This window comes from Homalodisca vitripennis, unplaced genomic scaffold (genome assembly GCF_021130785.1).
Source record: "Homalodisca vitripennis isolate AUS2020 unplaced genomic scaffold, UT_GWSS_2.1 ScUCBcl_1894;HRSCAF=6086, whole genome shotgun sequence".
NCBI classification, from domain to species: Eukaryota; Metazoa; Arthropoda; class Insecta; order Hemiptera; family Cicadellidae; genus Homalodisca; species Homalodisca vitripennis.
Genome location: NW_025778006.1, coordinates 85,138 through 92,684, shown reverse-complemented (window position 1 = coordinate 92,684; position 7,547 = coordinate 85,138). Strand labels below are relative to the sequence as shown.

At 36.1% G+C, this 7,547-nt stretch overlaps 1 pseudogene; it reads right to left on the bottom strand.

Annotated features, from left to right (window-relative positions):
* Positions 1 to 4,855: 4,855 nt before the first annotated feature.
* Positions 4,856 to 7,547, bottom strand: part of LOC124371714 — an 85,647-nt pseudogene continuing 82,955 nt past the window's right edge.

Sequence of the window (7,547 nt, the reverse complement as noted above, 5' to 3'; positions counted from 1 at the left end):
GGTTGAAGCCGTCCAGCTCCACAGTACTGAGCCCAGAGTGGGTGTACAGGTTGGTGTGGTGATGGTGTGACAAGAAGCTGGTTTTTGTTTGTGGCAGCACGTTCACAGGCTTGTTCTATGTACTCGTTCCTCTGTAACCATTATCATTCAAACACAACTGTCAAGTAGGACCCAATGACTAATATAGAGAACAGTAAGCTGCAAGTAGAGTGAACATGAAGCTACGAGTACTACTGGATCAAAGGATTTTGTTAATGGATTCAAGAAGTTACCTTGGTAGAGGCACTGTTGCACTTGATGGAAAAGTAGGCCCATAAGAGATCTTACAAACTGCACAGTCCTTGCGTCCATTACGACTGGCAGACAGATTGGGCCACATATGACCACATCAGGTACCAGGAACTGGTCTCTTGCTCACCCTTTGTCTAGGGAGTTCCTGTGATCAAGGGAAATGATTTTAAAACTATTTATCTTTCATTACAAAACATTCAAGAAAACGTTCAATTGGTAAGGTATCTCAACAACTTGACTTCAAGGCAAACACTTTATTTCCCGTATAAGTATACTATTATAAAATTTGGAATTATTCATTAGATAATCACATGGTTTCAATTACCACATGAACATCCTAAACTAAAGATTAAAGCAACATGGTTGGCTGGACAGAAAAACATTTCATAGATGACCTTACTTCAGTTCAGTCAAACTAAAGACCCAACAGTAATAAATAATTTATTTTTTAATGTATTTGGAATATTTATTCTTGTCAATTCTACATGGGACTGGTACTGACTCGCTTCAGGCCTAAACCTTTAAATGATTGAGCCACTTTCTGAGCTCACCGGAGCATTACGGGTAAGCCAGGGGCTATTCTCTCCGTCAGTTCATTAAATTTATCGACATGTCTTTGTCCACTCAGCTCAGTGGGACAACACACCTTGATACTGAGACCAGTGTAGATGCTCCCCTTGTGGCCATGGGAAGACCTTCGGGGATTGTTGCACACCCAGGACATGGCTCGCTCTACCAGGTAGAAGCGTTCCAGTCTCCAAGTACTGAGCCAAGATGGGTGTAAACGGGTTGGTGTTGGGTGTGGTTGTCGATTGGCCTTGCAGGTAGTCGTTCAGCTCGTCAGGGCCACTACATAGTGACCTAATGAACTGCCGAGTTGCTGACCCCCCAGTGCTATTATAAAACTCAAAGAGGCCTTCCGATCAACAAGGCTTAAAGATACGTATGTTGTTAATGGTAAATTGCGATTCAATAGAAGAGGTATTTCTTTAATTTTTCCGAAGCCTTACTCCAGAATATTAGCTGATATTGATGCCACATGGGAATTAGTTTTCTCAGGGAATATGGAAATCCAATGAATGAGGTCAATTACACGATGATCCAAGGACTCAGCAGGATCCCTTACATAGAACACATCTTTCCTCATTTGACCCCTATTTAAACCATGATGCGCTTCATGTGATTCTTACTTGGTAGATGGCCCACACCAGGGGCGGTGAAGCCTGCAAGCGGATGTTGGTGGTGTTGGTTAATCCAAACATGGAAGGTGCCGGATGAACCGTGGTCAGTAACTCCCTTTTCCACCCACTTGTTTCAGCTGTTTGACCAGTCTGCCGTGCAGATGTTGGCCTTCCTCCACTATCTCCCCTCTTTCTCCCGGCTTGCTGCTGCTACTGCCGTTCTTGCTCGAACTTGTCATTTCTTTAATTATACATTTTAATATGGTAAAACCTAACAAGAAATCAAAATGAACTGAGGCATTTAGTAAAATATTGCACGCAACATTCATTCTTGACACGGAACCGTTAAGTTACAAATAGTACCATTTATTGATAAAAACCAAATTTTAGTTCAAAGAGATGTAAATAAAATAAAATTGTCTTGTTTACAGCAGTGATAAGTGGTCTGAATGTGTCTCACAATACTACCAACTGGTAAAACAATCCAGATGACATGTCGAAACCAGAGCTACTTCAGGACTTTCTATAATGGACTTTGGCCATGACAAAACATTAAAACTAATAAATGTATGCTGTTAATCGATGGTTGTTGATTTTTTGTAATAACTTTTATTTATATAATTTTGTGTTTTCTGTTTCTCAAAATAATTAGCTAAGTAAATGTTTTATCTGCCTTACAAATAACTTTAAATGTAATTTTAACAGTGGGGGATTTATAAAAAAATTCAAACTTTAATTGCCCTCCAAATTTGAATAGTGTAAACATTAAGCAGACCTTTAGTTTGTGCCATTCTTCTTCTTCTTTTCATAATGCCTTTCAATAAGAGGTGTCACTTGCTGCTAAGTTTTGCCTATTTAATTGTGACTTACCCCTAAATTGCCTTATGTTGGGGAGGGGTAGGTAGTAGGTAAAAAATTTACATACATGAAAAAACTCCTCAGTTGGTCTATATAAACATCCTCCAACAGTAAATCACTTCATCTCTATTCATAAGAAAGTTATATAGGAGGGGGCGACTTAAAGACACAAGGTGTATTTAGCTGACATATGCTTTTCTCTAAGTAATAATTTTGCAGTTTTATTCTGCCTGCATGGTGAGTGTTTATGGTCTTTTTCTCTATCCATCGTTGGATTTTTCTACTTTTAAATTAGGTACAGCCAGAAATCATGTTTTTTCAATATTCACTGTGCTTCTTGATGTATTACTACAGAAAAATGAGTAGAAATATCTTCCAATATCAAGTAAGTATATTCATAATAATAGATCTAAAACTAAAAGGTTATATCATTGGAAGTGAAAGCAAATAACATTCTAAACAGTTTTTTTTTAGGGCAGAAATACGTATTTGAGTGCCAGGCTTGTCTCACCATGCAATTTTGACTTGGCACAATGAAACAATTAGGGTTCCAAACTTTGCCAGGAGTGGCCAAAGTTTATTATGTACAGGGGGACAGAATTAACAATCACATTAATAAAAAAAAAAAAACTAAATAGAGTATACATACTCATTTTTTATTTTTTTTTTTTTTTTTTTTTTTTTTTTACTAACTGACTTGGCTTGCCTGGGGCGGGTCGGTGGGCAGTATCCGCACACTGCAGCAGTTTGTAATATTGTCGGGGCCACCACTTCGTCAAGCAGGCAGGAATCACCTACTGGATAATCTATCATATATAACTCACAATTCATTCAAGGACTTTATTAGTTGTTATTCTAGGTATAGATATGATTATGATATAGCCAGGTTTATGTTAATTAATACTCTGAGTACATTAATTAAGCTACAGTGTTTTGATACATAATACGTATTCTCTCAACACATCTTACAATTAATTTTAAAGAAATATTCTGAAATTAATTCAACTGCATTTTAAACAAAGATGCGTATGAATCTGTCTTGGATCAAAGCTGATGTTATGCTAGCCATTACACAGTTTACACAAACAAGTTATCAATTACATGGAATTCAAAAGAGAATGTTAATTTGAAAACCCTAATGATCAAAATAACAAGAGAGTATGGCTACATTTCGCATTGTAAGAACAGTAACTGCAAAACTACTTGTATCAGTATAGAGCCCATAATGACAAACAATTAATATTATCCATAACCACGACAATAACATTGACTTTATGACAATTTGGTAGATAGTTACATCATTATAGATGTGGTCATGTAATAGTTGAAATATTTTTTTTATCTACTATTAACTATCCTTCAATATTAGTATCTACTTGGAAACTGTTAACCATTAATAGGAAACAGTGATTTAGAGTCTATTTTCTAAAGAAGTGGTATCTATTATTTACCAAGACCCAGGTGGATTGCATTTTTAGATTGAGAGTCTTACAAATTCCTTTTTTTTTACCCCCCCCCAAATTTTTAATTAAGGGCATCTACGCTGAAAGTTCGGCTTGGTTCTGAACGTGATCCTCAGTCCATTTGAAGCTTGATTAAAGAATTCTTCTTATAGTAGACTTCTGAAAATATCTAATGTGGTACATTAATGTAAGCACATGTTTGATACACAAATACGTTCTCTAAACCCATCTTACAATAATTTTAAAGAAATATTCTGAAATAAACATGCATTTTAAAACAAAATTGCGTATGAAATCTGTCTGGGCAGCCTGATGTTATGCCTAGCCATTACACAGTTATACACAATACAAGTTATCAATTACATTGGAATTCAAGAGAGAAGTTAATTTGAAAACCATAAAAATAAAGCTAAAGAGAGATAGGCCTACATTTTCGCAATGTAAGAACAGAGATGCAAAACACTTGTATCCTTATAGGCCTTAATGAACATTTAATAGTATCAACCAAAAAAACTATGACTTTAGCAATTTGTTAGATATTAATATTATGTGGCTTGTGGTCCATTAATTAGTTGAATTTTTTTTTAATCTTATATTACTATCCTTCTATTAGTATCTACTTGAAACTTTAACCATTACATAGGAAAAAAGTGATTAGATTCATTTTCTAAGAAGTGGTACATTATTTACAAGACAGGTGGATCTGCACTTTTTACTGAGAGTCCACAAAATCTTACATTTATAAGGGCCATTCTACTGAAAGTTCGGCTTGTTCTAACGTGATCTCAGTCCATTTGAAGCTTGCTTAAAGTAATTTTCTTATAGTAACTTCTCTGAAAATATAAATTGTTATCCTTACTTCTAAGAAATTAACAATTACGAACTTCAATTCCGAAATCACACACAAGCGGTTTTGTGTGTCAGTGTGGCGTGAGACAGGGATCACAATACGCTTAACCTGCAGAAGGAAATGAGAGGATTGTCTCATGCGTGAGACAGAACATCTGCCAGTTGATGGTCCGAGTATGAGCCACCTCCACACAAAGCCTTGAGATGTTCTAATCAGCTCCACCAGAGCGTCGTAGGACAAGGAGAGGGCTGAAGGGGGTTGTTACCCTTCGCCGGCCGAGAAGCCTCCGTTGTCACAGCACGCTTGTACTGCTGCCTGCAGTAACACAACCTTCCATGACTCCTTTCAAATACATTTAACCACATCTTTTTGTTTGACAACAGATCGAGATTTTACCACAAAATTGCTCAACTTACCTAGTGAATATTTGATATATATACATCTTATAAAGGCAACAAAAGTTAATTCTTACAAGAGTAGACCTAATGTGTGTTTTATGGAATTACTAAACACCATTGAAATAATTATGACTTTATAACTACAGTGTTGTTATATCCAATCTGAAAGTTTTTTTTATTGAAAATTCTATTGTCATTATTTCGAGGTTTACTTTTAATTACTTACAACTTAAACATTGTGTACTACTACTAATCTGTCTACTTTTATATACAGCAATTGTAGGCTATGTTAGACATAGTTTTCATTAAAAAATGTTCACTGAATTCGTTTCAGAGACAATCAATATGTATTCTTTAAAAAGCTGCTTTATTCATACTCTTCTGTGAAATTTGTGGTACTCTGACTTTATGAAATTTAAAGAATTTTCAAAAAAATAAATATAAGCACATCAAAACTGTAAAAAATTACAAGTGTTAGAATACAAGTAACAAATTTGATGTAACAGTGCATTTTAATTGGCAATAGCTGTGATAACTCACAAATAAATTAAAAAAAAAAACGTTGTTTTATTTATTATGTTAATACGTTCCATTACGTGTTGATTTTTAAGTCTTTTTTTCTACAACCAGCAAAACCAACACAAAATATAAATTTTCAATTTTAATTTTTTACATTTTACTAGTCATTTATACTCAATATAATGCCTAAGCTAAATCCCTTTAAAAATAGAGATAATATTTTTGGATGGTCTAACAGACTATCACTAGAGGTTTAAGAGAATGGCAGAAAGTACCAGTGTCGCACAGTGATTTTACTTAAATCAAAGCCAGGCTTAAAAATAACTATTATAATTCAAAATTCCAAGAATTGAGAATCACTTTGTAAAAGATTTTGGAATTAGTTTGCGATTCAAAACTGTTGATTTGACCCATTACTAGCCTCTGTAGAAGACATAATTGACAAACCACAAGTGCTTACTTTGATTGTGAGAGTTGAGAGAGTGCAAGTCCGCAGCTGCCGATACTTCTCCTTGGTGCCACAGATGAAGAGAGAGCAGCTTGCGCACATGTCGCCTAATGAAGGGGGCTTGTTGTGTCATCATATACTCACACAGGAAGAAGAACCAAGCCTGCAACAGAGTATTCACCTTACACAGTTCCATCCACAGACCACAGTATAAGTTATAATAATGTATGTTTGTTTTTATTACAAAATTCAAATTATAGATGAAAACTTCCTCACAGCCGTGGACTGACCTGTTCAAAGGTGATCGGTGCACAGGAGTACCTCTGGACCTGGTAGGGCAGTCTCAGAGCCATCTCTGTAAGCAGGTGTGGGTAGTCCTTGAACACATCATTGCTGTGTCCCTTGACGTACTGCTTCAGGAAGAAAAGGGGACATGTCGGGGGGGAGGAATTCAGATGGGGTTTGAGCAGGACCCCGCCGACACTGCTACCTGCTTCCTCCCCACCGGACCTGAAAACAGGGAACAATCATCAGAAAGTAAACCCCAGCTGCTTTTCATATACTTGGTGAAAAAATACTTTACTTCCATTTTCACAGTCTGTTTTTTCCAGGATAATTTTACAGGAACCGTTATGACACTTTCATCTTATTTTGTATGAAATAAATATCTCATAGATAGAAAAACACCGTTCTGTCAGAAAGCCTGTAAAAATAAAGTAAGCAATATAAGAAGTTATGTTAAAGAGAATATAGCATGTTTTACTAATGAGCAAGTCTTTTGACTAACAACTAACATTTAGAGCCCTATAATGGAACAAGAATTCCCCTTTGCCGACTTTACTCTCTGATCATATACTTGTCATAACAAAATCAATAGTTGAACTTTCTGAATATACACATTAGCCACAATCATCAGCCTCTTATATGAGTTATCTAAAATATTTGAAAATAAGGGATCAAACTAGGATTGGCACAAAACTTTTCGTTGTTAACAGCTAATTATTGATGATGAATGATTTGGAAGGATAACAGAATTACAGATGGTTTATTTTTCTACACATAATGTAGCTATGGTGGGAAGAGTTGATTCTGTGAATGTTGAGTTAAGCTCCAGTTCACCTTTCCTCTTAGTTCATCTTCACCTAGATTACACTATACTTTGTGTCTCTGATGTTGAAACGATGTAAAAAGTTTCATTTTTATCTTCTTCATTGGAGACTTTTTTTGGGTCTCTTCAGACGAACATGACACCAGATTCCAAGAGCTATGTCTGCGACAGTGTCAGGTCAGATTTCAGATGCTGCACTAAGCGGACGGTGAACTGGAGCTAAAACTCAACATTCATACTTCATACTTGTTCCAAGTATATCAGTCAGACTTACCCCTTCCAGTAGGAGAGGAACTGCTTAAGCAGCTGTAGACAGTAGTCTATGACTCCAGCCTGTTGTAACATTGGTTGCTGTCACCTGAGAGATGAAGCTGCAGTTGTCTGTGTTGGTCTTGCTGCTGGACTTGGATCTTGACATCATCACACCTATG